Source organism: Lepisosteus oculatus, chromosome 15 (genome assembly GCF_040954835.1).
Source record: "Lepisosteus oculatus isolate fLepOcu1 chromosome 15, fLepOcu1.hap2, whole genome shotgun sequence".
Classification (NCBI taxonomy): Eukaryota; Metazoa; Chordata; class Actinopteri; order Semionotiformes; family Lepisosteidae; genus Lepisosteus; species Lepisosteus oculatus.
In genome coordinates, this window is record NC_090710.1 from 16,413,464 (window position 1) to 16,429,357 (window position 15,894).

At 38.3% G+C, this 15,894-nt stretch overlaps 2 protein-coding genes across 6 annotated transcripts in view; both read left to right on the plus strand.

The window, feature by feature from the left end:
* The window catches only part of tpt1 (tumor protein, translationally-controlled 1), a 295,888-nt gene that overhangs the window by 242,608 nt on the left and 37,386 nt on the right, over positions 1 to 15,894 (plus strand). The gene's annotated exons all lie outside the window — the stretch shown is intronic.
* Positions 5,997 to 15,894, plus strand: part of enox1 (ecto-NOX disulfide-thiol exchanger 1) — an 81,557-nt gene continuing 71,659 nt past the window's right edge. For 4 of the 5 annotated variants that reach the window (XM_015363681.2, XM_015363683.2, XM_015363684.2 and 1 more), the window contains exon 1: positions 5,999 to 6,302. The gene's annotated coding sequence lies outside the window, so the exon portion shown is untranslated. Of the gene's footprint in view, positions 6,303 to 15,894 lie in introns of all 5 variants that reach the window. The other variant, XM_015363686.2, reaches the window with a different exon arrangement.

The following is a 15,894-nucleotide window of genomic DNA, read 5'->3' on the forward strand; positions in this document are numbered from 1 at the left end:
ACAGTGCCTAGCCAGCTGGCACCACATCTGAGTAAAAGAGTATGTGTCAAGGCAGACAGAAAGTCCATGTCTGGCCAGTTACCCCCACAATGAACCTCCCTGCTTCCTCACTGCTCATCCATCCAGCTTCAGAGATGTGGCCAGGCTCTGCCCCGGGGGGTGTCGGAAGGCTATTGCACTTTGCTTGCAAACCACTAAAGCTGGAAGACAATTGACTTCTTTCTTTGGAGAGTAGCAATCAATGCAGAATTACATTACATTTGCATATAAAAAAGATCCATAATGTTTGAAATGGATGAAATACAAAAGGAAAAAAAAAACATATGTCCATTCATTCCTTGCTATTTTTATCTATGTACAGATTTCACCCAATTTCTACTGCAGTTCCAAAGCATTTAGAGAAAGAAACAGTTTTTGTAATAAATATCACAAAACGTTTTTTTTTGTTTGGCCTGGCAATTGATTAGCAATTTGACCTCAATTGAATTGAATTAGTGATGACTCTTGTGAGACAAAAAAATGTGGTCAGTTTGACTAAAACAAATATTAACATAAAAAGAAGCCAGCCTTTACAAAACAGGCAACCCAAGACATCAGGTTTAAAAATCACCTAAGGTAACAACAAGCCTATTTCAGCCTCTTTTCACACTACATGCTGGGAAAAAAAACGTGCTTGACAACCCAGGTGTCATTCTGGTCTTTAAATCCACCCCTTCTAAACAATTCTTCAGATTTTATAAGCAGGAATGTGTAGATAAAAGGTATGGTTAAAGTTCTCAGTTAATTTTTTTTATCACCTGACTACTAAAAATAATACAAAAAAACACTGATGTTACGACTCTTTTAAGAAGCAGGCAGAAGCACGAGGAAACAGGGAGACCCATTAATAGTCTTGACTGGTGCTGACAGGAATGAAAAGAAAAGAAAGGGCCCAGTGATGAACGAAGTCATCTGGTTAAGAAAAAAGACAATAAAGGAACTCCTCAAATGACAAATGTCACACTCTATCGGTTGTGTATTAAGACAAGGTTCTGTATTACATTTTAAGAGTATCATGATGAAACACTCAGTTCATAATGTTAAAAAAAAACATGTTTCATGGTTCCTGAATTAGGCTTTACAGTATGTAATTTATTGTTATTGTTAATGCTAGCTAACAATTATTTACAGTAGGTGTTCTGTGTATGCTAATGTGCATGTTATTTTTTCCATTTTGACCTTATACATCCATGAGTAGAACAGAACAAAGACTTCAAATAAGATGGAAACCATTCAGCCAATCTTGCTTGTTTGATAGTTTGGTAGCTGACTGAATCGAAAACGTCATCCAGCTGTTTCTTATAAGAAACCTCCTCCAGGTACCCGGAATGCCCTTGCTTCACTACTGAGTGTCAAATAGAGCTGTGTGTTGACCTAATCTATATCCCTAAGGATTTTATATACTGTACTTTAATCAAATCTTTTGTCAATCTCCTTAGTTTTTGACAGAAAATATTTTGTTTCTTGATCCTGTCTTTCTATGACAATGCTCCCTCAGATTATTCAACAATCATTCTTGCTGCATTTCTTTGCTGACTCTTTCTGGGGTGATAATGTCCTTATTGTGGTATGCTGACCAACGCTGCAAACAATATTCTAAATGAGCACACACAGCCCCACCCCCTAGACACTGGATAACTCCACCACACTTAAAATCAGGTCCAGAGGAGAATTCTACACAACATGGAGACTAGCGCAGCTCCAGTGTCTGCTCACAGAGTGGTCACAGAACCACACAGTGTCACTCTATAGACAGCACAGCTACATCTTTAAACCAGGTCCTCTTCTGCAACAGAACTGTTACTGTAGCTTGTCTAAATTTCAGAGGGGGGAGATATTACTGTTGGCGCTGGCTCAGTATTCTCAGCACTGTTACATTTGCCACTCTCCATGTTTGTCATCATGTGGACAGTTTGCACACCATTTCATTGTCAGAATTGGTGATATGGGAAGCACACTGTTGATCAGGAAGAGCAGTGAACCTTAAACAGATCGCTGTGGCACTGTGACAGTAACCTCATCTTGAGCCATGTGTATACATTACCTTGGCTTCCTAAAGCTTTTATTTGGAGGGTTAACCTTTTATGAGGGGCCTTTTCAAAGGTTTTCTGGAAATCTACATATATTCATGACATAAGTTTTGGTGTCACTAACTGACGTTATTGCTTGTTTAAAGAAGAAGACCTTTCTTTTCTTAATCCACGTTGGTCTTAAGTATGCTTTCATTTTGACTAAAACATAAGTTTACTGACTTTACCAGTATAAACAAATCTCAAATTGATTTGCCCTTTGTTCACTGGTCTGTTTCTGTCTCCTTTTTTTGAAATCCTTGAATCTGTGAGTATCACTCTCATTCTAAGTGAGAGTTGAAATATCGTCACTATGGGGCTATGAATAATGAATAAGCCTTGTAAGGCTTCAGTATCAGGTTACTGCATCTTAACATTTCCTAGTACTAAGGGAGTTCCTTCTGTAGCATGGGGTATGCTTTTGACTTATTCTATTGTAAAATCCTGCATGAAATATTAATCTAGTACATTTACTATTAATTTTATCATCCTCTGTTATTCATCTCCTAAGCATACATAATCTAATTTATAAACAGCTCTTCAGCTTTTAAAAATTGATTTCAAATGGAATGCAATAAATGTATTTCAGTGTCCTGTAGCTCCCCGGTAAGGCCAGCAGAGGGAGCAGCATTACTAGATAATCACTTTTAACTGTAAAATAGTTCTGTTAACCTCAGACACTGAAAATACCAAATGATAAATGTATTCTTATTATGTATTTGTTTAGAAGATGTGATTATCCATTTGGGCTTCTATCTATACAATGTGTGAATGAGGATAAATGTAAGATTTCATTCAACTGGAAGCAAGTTTATTGAGAAACACTTAAGATGATTTAATCTCAGGGGTTTATTTAAATACACAAAAAACCTCAAATATGTTAGAAGCAAGACATTTTTATATGCTACTAAATAACAGATAATCTTATTGAGGATACTTTAATATTAGTAAATATAAATAGACAATATCATATTTTTAAACCGTATTTCTAACTGGGAAGCTCCTTCTGGGTTTCTGCACAAACATGGTTCATGGTTCAGTAGGTTTTTGCAACAATAATCACTGAATGAATCATACGTTCGACCAATTCAGGAGGAGTTTCAGGAAGAATTGTAACAGTCTGATGGCTGTCAATCTGACGACTGTTTTACTTTTGGCTTCAGCAGCGGTCACAGCTTGGTATTCTAGACATGGCCGGTCAGCAGACTTGTAACTTCGAAATTCAGATGAGAGACCCCCCTTTTTTTAAAAAAAAACAACAAATTCTGGTGGCCATATCCCCCCTGTGGATAATGACAGCCAGAACAGCTGTGTCAGTAGCTCAACTTGCTGTGACAAAGCAAACAAATGTTAGTGTTTTCTACTATCATCCTAATCATTGGTGAAAGGGGTGTCACGGAAAGGTGACCTCTAAATACAGGTAAGATTTTTGCATTGGCGGCCGACTACACCAACGAGCAATTTTCAAGAATGCTAGGACCCCTGTTCCCTGCAACAGGATCCTTTTATCATCCACAAACACCAGTGCACCTACAGACCAGCAATTGACACTGGTATATGTGTAAGTGCCCTTTTATTCTCTAGCATTTACATTTAACACTGTTTACTCAGCACACAGAGTCCCTGACAGAAAACCAAATCTCTGAAGGACACACATGCCACACAAGGCCAGCACAAAGACCCCATGGACCCCAGTAACCAAACCCAGTGTCCCAGAGGAAAGGTCCAGAAGCTTTGGTCTCTGTGTAGTTCCTTCTGTGGTTCTTAGGCACCTTCTCCGGTCCTGCCTGTCCTGAGCACTGTGGTTCCGCTTGCCCTTTCCGACCTTGATTTCTCAGAGCTCAGCGTCAGGTGTGAGTGTGAGTGTGTGTGTGTGGGGGGGATATTGATGCCAGAAACATCCCCAGCTGCTCCCTTCAGAGGCCCTGGTGTCCATGTCCTCTCCTGGACCCATCAATCTGCTGGAATCTGTCTCGCAATCCTTCCTTCTCCAACGTTCCCCTGAGTTCTCTTGACTGAGGTGCTTGAAGGCCTCCTTAACCAGGGCTCAGGACTCATTCTCTAGGAGTGGGGGTGGGGGGTGGGAGTGCCTTTCATGAGTGAGTAGACCTCAGTGTTCAGAGCATGTTGAGGAACTGGCTGAAGCCCCCTGTTCCAGAGCCTCACTCTCCCATCAAAGCACAGTTAAACCTGTATCAGGACTGTGTGGTAATTGCACAACATTAATCAGTGAGAGGCAGTTTAAGGTACAAGATGCAAACACCCGAAGAAGGCTCCACAGCCGAAACGTTGTTTCCCTTTCTTCTCTTTTCAGCATGGAATAAACCTTTACCTGTTCCAAGATGCAAACTGCATCAGCACTGAAAGTGGCACTGGCCATTCGATGCAATATAAAACCTATACATGTCTGGCTGCAGAGGGCGCTCCTTCTCTGTCCTGTCCCTAGTTTCCTGCCTGCTGTCCTTCTGGTCCCTCTCTTTCCCTTGGGCTATATATTTCCGGGTCTTGCACTCTGTCCTGGCTCAGCATTGACGTTCGGATGTCCTGAGACACGCTTAGCACCAGGTCGCCCCACGTCCGCTACCTGAGGGCATAGGTTTCTATACGGCACTCCTGAACTCTTTGCACTATCGAGCCCGGGCCTTTTTCCTGTCTCGCCGCTACGCATATGGGTCTTTTTTCGCTCTCCTGCCTCTCCACGTTTAGTCCACGTTTAGTACTTTTGGAGGTCCGTGACAATACAGTCCCAAACACCTTTCGTCCCACACCTGTTCTTTTTCATTCAGTGTGACAGAGACGTCTATGTTAACCTGTTTGAACACTTACCTGCACTCGTTAAAACCAGTTTAAACTAATACTTCGTCTGTGGTGACCAACATGTCATTTCCAAGTTACAGTATATTCTATGCTCTGTCTTCCAACATTTCTCCAGGATGTCACACAGTCAAACTGATTATTACTTTATAACCATAGTGAGAGCTATAGAGCTTATAGACACTTAAATACTGCATGGGACATATGCGATATCCGCTTCCCTTTTTAAAGAGAAAAACTGAAAAGGTCAGCCTATAGCGTAAAGTGAAGGATTTTAAAGGTCACACTGGCGAAGGGTTGAGAAATCCATTATTCAATTTATCCGGGCTCTTTGACCTAAGAAGAAACATTGTAATTAACTTTTGTTAACTATGCACGGTGCAACAATGACGTAAACACATTTTGGAATAGGACAATTGTAGCTATCAAATGACCTAAAAAGATCACAAATTTGACCCCCTTAGACAACGCACGGAGTCTTGTTATGCCGTCGTGGTCGATACTTCTGCCTGACATTTGCTTTGATGTGACAAAATCCCGTACTGCCATCACAGCGGTGGTAGTTTCGTAGGTCAAAACACAGCGAGTCCAGCTTTTACTGTATAGCGGTATTAACAAGCCACCGTCCACATGCACAGCGACATCCCCGTTCAGGAACACTGCCATGCCAAATTTCCAAAAATACAATCACAAATGTTTCTGAAAGCACACGGATTTTCAAAACGGAATCTCAAAACAATGAAAACAACTCTGTGATGAACACCCCCTGCACTTAAAAAAACCAAACAATATTAGCTTGATTAATTTAGCACGTTTCCTTTTTGTCCTGTTAGGGGGAGGAGGAAGTTACATTAGGGTTTAGTGGAATGATCGTTTCTATACCCCCCAAAATGACACGCTCTATTAAAATATTAATACAATGAGCCCACACTGGCCCACAGCAATTAAAACTGCTGCCCTGGGTGGGGACGTTTCTTCGACAGCTGCCAAACACTTTTAAGGCATCGGTATAGAATGCTCTGTAGCGCGATTATTTATTGTCTCTCGTTGCTTTTGTGCGCAGTCAAGGCTGGTATGTGGAAGAGCAAGAAATGCTCACAGCGCAGAGCACCTGGAATGCCCAAGCACGTTCAGAAGAGGAGCAGTCGGCCGCGACTCGTGCACGGTGATCCGTGTCGCGCGCCTCGGTTGGTCATAGGCAAATGAAATAAGCAGCCCAGCTCTGTAAGATGCATCAGAGCTAAGGAGCCAAGGGAGGTTAGACAGCTGAAGCGTTTTCTCGTCTTCCTCGCTTCCCGTCTAAGGATATCTTATTTTTCCAACTACAGAAGAAGCGTGATTACATCCTCGGATGAGATATTCCGAAAACTTCTTCCCTCGGTAAGAAGCCGAATGCATGCGAATACCCTAAGATTTAATGTGCGCGCTCCATCTGTGCAAGAATGTTGCTTATACTAAAGCAGCCCGGAGACGGGGGTTGAGCTCAAAGCACCGAGAAGCACAAGCACCTCTTAAGCAATGAGGACAGCCGCCGTGGAAGCAGTGAAACCGTATCCTTACACTGTATATCAAGCCACGGCGAGTGTGCTTCATTATGGGCGTACTGTTATGAAGCCAAATGTCTTCAATTTCTGAATGCCGAGAGGCGGAGAAAGTCACTGACAAAACTATGGGCATTAGCGGAAAGATATCAATAAAATATAGAACGTGCTGGATGGATACTTCATAAGATGCTTTTGTTTATTTGTTGGGGATTTATACAATCAAACTGTCTCTAAGTATCATAAAATCAATATACATAAATACATGTAAGTAACTGATATCTCGACTATAAACGAGATCTTCATTTCTTCCCGTATTTAGGAAGCTGAATGATATGTTGAATATGTATATTTTTCCACGTACTTCTCGTGAAAGCTCTAGACAAAACGATAATGAACTTTTGTTATAGAAAAGGCTTATATGTGGTACTAAGACCCGTGTTGTGGTTTAATTACACTTCAGTCTTCATCCAAAGCAATGGTATGGTAAAGTACGGTGTTTTGTTTTTTCAATTAACGACAATAAGCCGATTTTCAACTATTCATGCTATCTTAAAGTCGCGAGGAAATGATATAGATAAATATGTTGTTATTTGCGCTATCGTGTGAAATGTTACAAAGTAGCCTTTTAAAATTGCTACAATGTTAACGATCAGTAAGAAACTCACGGGAAAACTAAAGAATTGTTATTATGAGTGCGTGGTTTTACGTTACTTTCATTTGTATTTTTAATTACACATATTTATTATATGAGAGAAATAAAAAAATAAGTATAATTTTCCGATTTAAGATCAATTTAAGCGTGACTTATAGTGATATTGTGAGCCTTTCAGAAAGTAACACACGAATGCATCTTATAGCAACAGAGAAGCAGAATGCAAAAACGTAAACGAATAAAGTTAAAATTAGTATCTGCGCAAATCAGATGTAGGAGCCCCTAAAATGCAATAAAATGTAAGGGAATAACAGTTCCCATTACCGTTAGACTGGAAACAGAATAAACAAGCAGGCAAAAAAAAAATCAACAGTTGATGCCCTTGATAGGACGTCACCTGGGCAACGAGTTCAGCACCATGGAGAGAGACCGCCTGTGCTGCAGTGTGTGGTAAAGACCGGGGTCTTTTCTCTGGGCTCTGTCCTCCCGGTCCACGTGGATGGATGTCGGCATGCCTTTTATAAAAGGGCCCATCATTCTTTCAGATGTGGCCGCAGTTGCACGTTTCATGTTTCCTGGGCATGCTGTTTTCTGACTCTTGTCAAGTCAGGTTAATAACAACAAATCAGATTTTGAATAGTTGACTCCAGCACGTAGAGACACAGGAATGATGATGTTTAAAAATAAAAACAAGCGCAGCCATGCACATATTGCTGCTTTGTTAAACACACATACAGGAGTACTGGGATAAAGGTCAACGTTAATGAACATATGACAGATACTAGATTCAGTGGGGTGGCATGGCCGCACTGCGGTACAGCGTAGCTGCCTTGCAGCACTGGGGCCCTGGGTTCAATTCCTGGGGTACTGTCTGTGTGGAGCTTCTGTGTTCTGCCTGTATTTCTGTGGGTTTGGGTTTCTTCTGGGTGCTCTGGTTTGCTCCCACAGTCCAAAGACATAGGGGTAGGTTAATGGGCTTCATGGAAAATTAGCCTGAGTGTGTTTGTGCCCTGTGATGGAGTCCTGTTCAGGGTGTACCCTGCCTTGCACCTGTTGCTTGCTGAAATAGGCTCTAGCCCCCCTGTGACCTGGAAGTGGAAGAAGTGGTTAGAAATTGGATGGATCGACACACAAGGGTCCTGTCCTACAAACAATCCAAGCTGATAGTGGGATTTCATAAAGTCAGTCACAATTAAGAAAATATAAGAAAATGTTTTCCAATGAGAAGGGCCGTTTAGGAAACCTATCTTATTAGGTGTTTTGTAGATAATTTATCCGAGGAGCACATCCTGTCAGTTCTCGAAAGAAGCTGGGATATCGTCTTTAATTGCGTGGCTGGGTAGCTTGTTCCAGAGAGTGGATTATTAATTAACTTAAGAGAGCGCATAAGGAAAAGACATGGAGTAGGAAAGACAAAAAAAAACATATGCCAGCATTAGAGAATATGTGGTCTCCTGTGACTGAGTAACTGAGATTTTGGTACGGGATTCTAGTGTAGTGAGATGGATCTGGCTGTCCAGTCTGGGAATTTCACACAGTAAGAATATTATATTGATAATATTGTTGATGTGTTTGTTCTCACATTGTCTGCTGAAATAAGGTTGAAGATTTTTCTTCATTCATACCATGTTTTGGTACAATGGTGAATCCTAGTGATCCCATGTACAGTCTAATGACCACTGCTAGTCTTTCATGAGTATTTGGTGACCAGATTACAAGACCCTATTAAATTCTGGTTTAAATAATAGCATTCTGGAATATGCAAGATGCTCAGTTTAAAAGCAGCAGCATTTTACCATAACCATATTTGTTGTTTTAATTGATTTACCAATCTGTTGAAATACTCTTTGCAGTTGAAATAATGTTCTAGAATGAGACCAAGATACAGTATTTAAGGTAGCTGTAGTAATGGGTGTGTGGTTGATGATTATAGGTTCAGAGGTGATAAAGACTAATATGCAGCTCTGCAATACTGTGTATGTATTCATTTTGTTTATATAAATGTGCTCAGGGGTGGGTTCTCGATCTTTGTGGCTTTCTAAGGGAAACAAGAAGCTTTCAAATGCCTCAAAGTGCTTATAGAGCCAAAATGGATGAATCTACAAAACCAACACTATTTCCCCCTCATGGACATGATGCTGCAGCAGTTATTTAGTTGTTCAAATATATCATCCTGGTGTGTTGTTTAGGAATAAAATAATCTTATTTGCTGACAGATTAAGTTAACATATTAACCCCCTCACTTTGCTAAAAACAGCAACAGCCCACTGACTGCTGTTAGTGCTGCTACCACCGAGCGCAGTAACAGTCGAGTTTTCCCATTGCCCTTTCTCACTTGAGGCCTAAATGTCAGACTATTACAGCAGCCTCTCTGCATCTGGAATTTCTGTAAAGCAGAGGGAAAAACAGGCATTTCCTGTTGAGTACGTGGGTGCTCTGTTTTGTGCTCTGTATTGTGCAACGTTAAGAAAATTATGATGTGCTCTTTGAGTTATGTTATATACCATATACTGTAGACTGCACTACCTGAATAAGATCAGTATTGATATGTCAAATGCTATGTTTCGATCACATTAATTTTTTCTGTGTTCAGTGAAGCAAAACAGAAAATGGAATTGTAGTAATAGGTTGGTAAATCAAAATAATAAACTTTGTGAATATAACATTACTTTTGTTTAGAAAAGTAGTACGGAAAATTCGGTGAAGTTTCATTTGGCACTGCCTGTACCAATATTATTGAATTCTGATCTCAGTGAAGAGAGTTTATGTCTTCATGATAGAAAAGTTTTATTACATTACAGGATGAGGTTCTTTTGATGTCCTACAAGGAACTCTAAATTGGATCCTGACTGTAATAATTAAAATTGCTGCTGATCTAGTCACACTTCAGAGGAATTTTATTTATAATGGCGAGAAAAATGGAAAGCTCTCAATTAACTTTGATGTCCACGACTGCATGAATCTTTAATAGAAAATGAAAAACTGAGGCAACTGTTTAACTGAAAAAAAATTAATTTGTTTCCAAGGCAGTTTTCCCATTTTTGATACTGTCATGTGGGCTGAATAAAAGCTTTTAGTGATAGCTACAGACTGAAATATTGACAGCAGAAAGACAACACAATGCTGCCAAAGTCTCTCCAGTTAACCTAAGTCACACCTTATTGCTGGATAGACAGTGTTTAATGTTTGCAGGGTTTTTGTTTTCACAGTAGAATGTGCTTTGCAATACACATATGAATGTTGTTTTTTCGTCAATACACATTGCACAAACTAATTTGTGTTCATAAATATTTCTGTTGAATTAGTTGAAAAACCCACTATGTCTGTGATGCACAACATCTGTGCACATTTGCTAAAATGGTTCTTCTTTATGTGCTTTACAATATTAAGTTCTACATTCAACACGAACAGCTTGTCTTCCTACTGTAGGTTACCTGAGGGATTATAGGCATCAGTTGATTTGTTTTTTATTCTCAGAGAAGTTTATTTCTGAAGAACCAAAAAAAAAAACAGTAGCTGCTAGTTAGAATGTAATGTCCTAAAAATGGTCCCCATACAAACATATAATATCTAGATTGTAGGGGCAGACTTAGATATGTAACTTGTTCATAATTTCTTATGCATTCATTTTTTCTTGAAATTTTCTTAGTTTAGGCTAAGAAATGTTGCATGTTAAGCAAATCCCTATTACTGGGGTAATTTTGAAGACAACTAATGTTTTTGTTTGTCAAAACATTGAAGAAAACAAGCAAACAAACAACAACAGTAGATTTGCTAATTACAGAAGCTTTTGTTCTCCTAATCAAACATATATTCATGGAGAATATTTTTAATTGAAAAAAAAACATTTTTCTTTGTTTTCTAGTCTGTGATGTATAAAGAGTATTTCAGTCTGAAAGATTCTGTATTTCAATATACATTGAGAAGTCCTTTTTAAAGTTACCAAAACAGTAATACTTGTGAAGAGAGAAACATACAGAAAAAATGCAACAATAACTGTGTGTTGAAAATGGCCCTTTTCCTGGTGCCTCTGATACAGTTTCTCAGAAGCAGGTCTCCACCTCCTCTGTCATTATAAGGAAATGGAGAAAGAGGAGAAGAAGAAGCATGCATCCAGGATGAGTATGCTAAGGCGTGAAGAAATAGTGAGTTTCTCAGCTTGAGTATATTGCTACTGCAAAGGGTGTCATTCTGAGCTAAATTTTGGGTTTTGGCATTGGCAAAGATCCATTCATAAAAACTAAATTTTTTCTTTGTAGTTCCTTTGCATTGCACAGTGTACATCACCGCCCCATATGCATTTCATTTCTGCTCTTCTTTTAAACGATATCACACCAGCAAAATGGTCCTCTTCACTCTGTCGAACACCTGTGTTCATCCTTAGTCTATAGTTCAGCCAGTTGAGCATGCTCGCAAATTCTGCCTTCTTTCAATGTAAGTATTTTTCTGTATTTTTCGTTCTGTTGTTTTTCATTCATTATTCACTTCTGCAACTGCATTAACAGAGAAAACTGTGATTAAGAGTTTCTGTATGACAGCAAAAAGATTTGCTGCCGTGTTGTTCGTGTCTTGCTGTGCTCTGAATTGACACATATCCAAAAAATGTTTCCTGTGCTCCCATTAATCAAAGAAGGTTATTTCAGCTGTATTGCACATTCAGCCTCTTATTTTTCAAATATTATAAATGCATAAACAGTCTAGAAGCATAAAAGGTCTGTAGCTGATTGCAACGATGAAAAGGAGATATACAGCCTCATCAGACTCTTTCTGTGCACACAGACTTCCCTATCACTTGTCACTCTACAATGGTTGACATGAGATTTATTAGTTCGGCAGTAAAAAGAGAGATAAGAGTATCCCTTCAAAATCAAAATCAGCATAGTTCAGGGTATAGCCTTCTATTAGAGATACTAAAAAACATCATTCACCGTTTTTTATTATGTTGGTACTTAAAGGTTTCTTTCTGCATTGTGTAGCTGCGCTGATATCAAATTTCACTTTGATTCTGAGAATGGTGGAGATGCAGAATATTTTAATAAGCAGCCTTTATGTTTAGCCCATTCGGCTCAGAGATAGAGTCTGACTTGGCATAGCATCAGGTTTATTTGATTTGTATTGAAGTCCATCTAAATGCAAGTATGAAACACAATTTGCTGTCTTATTGTCAGTGGGATAAAGAATGGGCACTGCGGCGCTAGCAGGGAGATAAAAAAAGCTCCCTCTTGTGCTTTGTGAGAGCAAAGTCATTGCTCTCTCTTCCAAACTAAGCTGTGACTTATGTCAGGTCTTATATTTCTAGGTTCCCATCAAGTATACTTACATAAAAATCATCTTGATACTTGGGAAATGCAAATTATCTTATTGATATTTGATATCATTTAGCTTTCTCCATTTGCTATGTTAGTTTCCTTACCTATGTCATTGCGCGTGCCAGAGTAGGTATGGATTTTTAATAATAATAATAATAATAATAATAATAATAATAATAATAATAATAATAATAATAATTGCTTACACTTATATAGCGGTTTTCTGGACACTCCACTCAAAGCGCTTTACAGGTAATGGGGATCCCCTCCACCACCACCAGTGTGCAGCATCCACCTGGATGATGCGACGGCAGCCATAGTGTGCCAGAACGCTCATCACACATCAGCTATCAGTGGGAAGGAGAGCAGACTAATGTAGCCAATTCATAGAGGGGGATTATTAGGGGGCCATGATTGGTAAGGGCTAATGGGAAATTTGGCCAGGACGCTGGGGTTAAACCCCTAGTCTTTTCGAGAAACGCCCTGGGATTTTTAATGACCACAGAGAGTCAGGACCTCGGTTTTACGTCTCATCCGAAGGACGGATTTTTGCTTTTTCTAAGCAAAGTACTGTAGGCATAATATATTTAACGATACCATGATGCCATATTAGGATTGGAATAAGATTGGCATTGTGTTTGTCTAAGAAAGTGTATTCATTTAGTGCTGTTGTAATATGGCAGTTGTCAGAATTGTAATTTTCCAGTTTCACGTGTCAGTTCTTTACTCAGTTAACAAGTATTTGCCCTGGCTGTAGCAGTGGAATTCTTCTGGAAAAACCTCTTCGTGCCCTCAATTATTTTTTTCTTTTTTTTTTTACTGAGGATCTCATAGGGCAGAAAGAGCATTGCGTGAAAAGATAAATAACGGTGCCTTAGATAAGAAATGGATTCTGAGTCTTTAAATGAGGATGTTGAGGCCTTACAGTATCCATCCAAGATTGCTGCAGTATCACGCTGAGAGTTCATGGCAATTCTTTTCCAACCCTTGAGCACATTTATCGCTCTCTTTTTATTTATTCAGTATTGAAGTATGCAAAATGTCTTCCTAATAGTTTTAGTCAGAATAGTTTTGACTATCAGAACCTCCCTTCATCTTCTTTCTCTCTTGCTCTAAGTTCAATTACAATATCTTAGCAGCTGTAGTGTAAATATTCTTGCTGTGTATACGTTTTTTAAAGTAAATTGTGATCATTAGAAAGCAGTGGGTTAGGATAAAAAAATGAGTACACAATTGCCACAGGAACTATGTTTGAAAATGATTTGTTGCCGTGGCTGCAAAGCCCAACAGTGCAAGTTGCAATATGAATGAATACAGTGATTTGAATGGAATGTTTTGACAAAGCTTTGGTATGTATCCAAACGCATCTTGTAATTTAATTGTACTTTTTGATAAAAACCATACATGCCTTGTGAGGTCTACCTTATGAAATATGAAGTTTTGGCTTAGAATATTCTGTATCTCCTTGGTGTGTTGTGTGAACTGTATTACGGCATGAGACAATTCAGTGCAGCTGTAGGGTTGTGAAAATACAAAGACACACCCTCAGAAATAGACAATTACTAAACAATATAAATACTTCAAAATCCCACAAAGCACAGGCGACTCTTCAATTATCAACATACTGGCTTGTATTTCTGTCTAGTATTGTACTGCAAAACATGGACTGTTTTTATTTTAAATATAATTTTCAGGTTTTACAGGTAATGGGAAGAATATTTTCAATTTTACAGTTTACCAAGTGTATTTCATATAACTACAGTTATTTTTAAGAATAGGTGAAGATATTGAAGTTGAATTAGATGTTTTTTAGATTTGACCAGAGGTTACAGACTGCTGTTAAGTATGCATTGCGCAGGATTTTGTAAGGCGCAGTTTAATTCCCAGATTGCAGCAAGGCAGTGAAAGATAGTTTCTCATAAAAAGAGGGGATTTCTCAGGGCAGAGCAGATTAATTTAGTCTTTTTTTTGCAAGAAACAAAGGGAAAATCTTTGAGCTGCTCTGACTGTATTGAAAAGTCCATTCTTCACAAAGCTTTTCAGCATGACTATACAGTATGTATTAAATTCAGTAGTTTAGGATAGGTAGAAGTTTATTCCATGCTAAAAGGAAAAGAAAATAAACACAATGTTTCACCTTTTACAGGTGTGAGGGAGAGAGGGAAACTAGCAGATAAATGATAAATTATCATTATATATTTTGGAATGCTCTGTGTGCCAACAGCAATGAATAAAAACCTAAGGAAACTCAAATTTATTGCCTAGTTTGCTAGATTCTTTATCTGTGTAACAGATGCTTTTAAAATTCTTTACCTTAAAAGTAGCCTTTTATAATCATCACTACACCATTGATTAAGATACAGCAGGTGTTTTCAACAACATGACATAACATGCTGTTCAACGCTATTGAGTTTTGAAATACACTTCCTTTTAATTACTAGTTTTGTCTTCTGGTTTGTGTTTCACTCTTCATTCTCAAACAATCCACTAGATTGAATTAGTAAGTACAGTAAATACTTTTGAATATTTTGAATACAGGTCCCCTTATTTGTTTAAAGACAGAACAGATGATACAAGATTTAGTTCTTTTGGTCAGGGTACAACATTCCTTTAAGCCTGTAAATGTATCTGGATGCACTTCTGGGATGATTCCAGCACAGTTATTTCATTTTGAAATGTGGTACCGAAATTTGTATACAATGTTCTCAATGAGGTCTTAGTGCATTATACAATTTTAACATAACAACCTTTTGATTTAAATTATGTGCTTTTAACTATATACCCTATCATTCTGTTTGCCTTTTTAATTGCTTCCCCACAGGTAAATTATGTGTTTACATAAACGTGTATTTTTCATAATTATCTTCTTCAAGCTCTGTCTTTCCCTTATGTTGTATGGTTTATGTTTTTGCTACCTTGATGCAATAATTAACAGTTTTCTACATTAAATGCCATCAGTCCCAAAATCTATCTGAATCTTTTGGAATGTCCTTTGCAAATTTAACAATGTTTGCTACTTCTTCCATTTTAATGTAATTGCCAAATGCTACTAGTTTTCTAATGATACAAGAATATATATCATCAATATAAATTAGAAAGAGCTGTGGTACTAATCTGGTGATAGATCTCTGATCTTCCCTATTTACATCACCCTAATTAGAGCATTCAACCCTTATCTTCATATTTTTTTTCTGTTAACCTGTTCTCATTCAAAACAAACACACAATACATTGAATACCTACAGTCTGCAGTTTCAGAGTTAATCTTTTATGAAAAGTGTAAAAAGCTTTTAGAAAACCTGAGTGTATCATACACTCTGTATACCCTTTATTGTTGTTTTGTTCAAATAACTGTAGAGTGTTTAGCAAGACATACCTTTTCTGAAACTATGTTGGGTATCATCTAAAATCCTGTATTCATGGAGGTTTAGTTGTCTATAGTTAGTTATTTGTCACCATTTTTTAGAT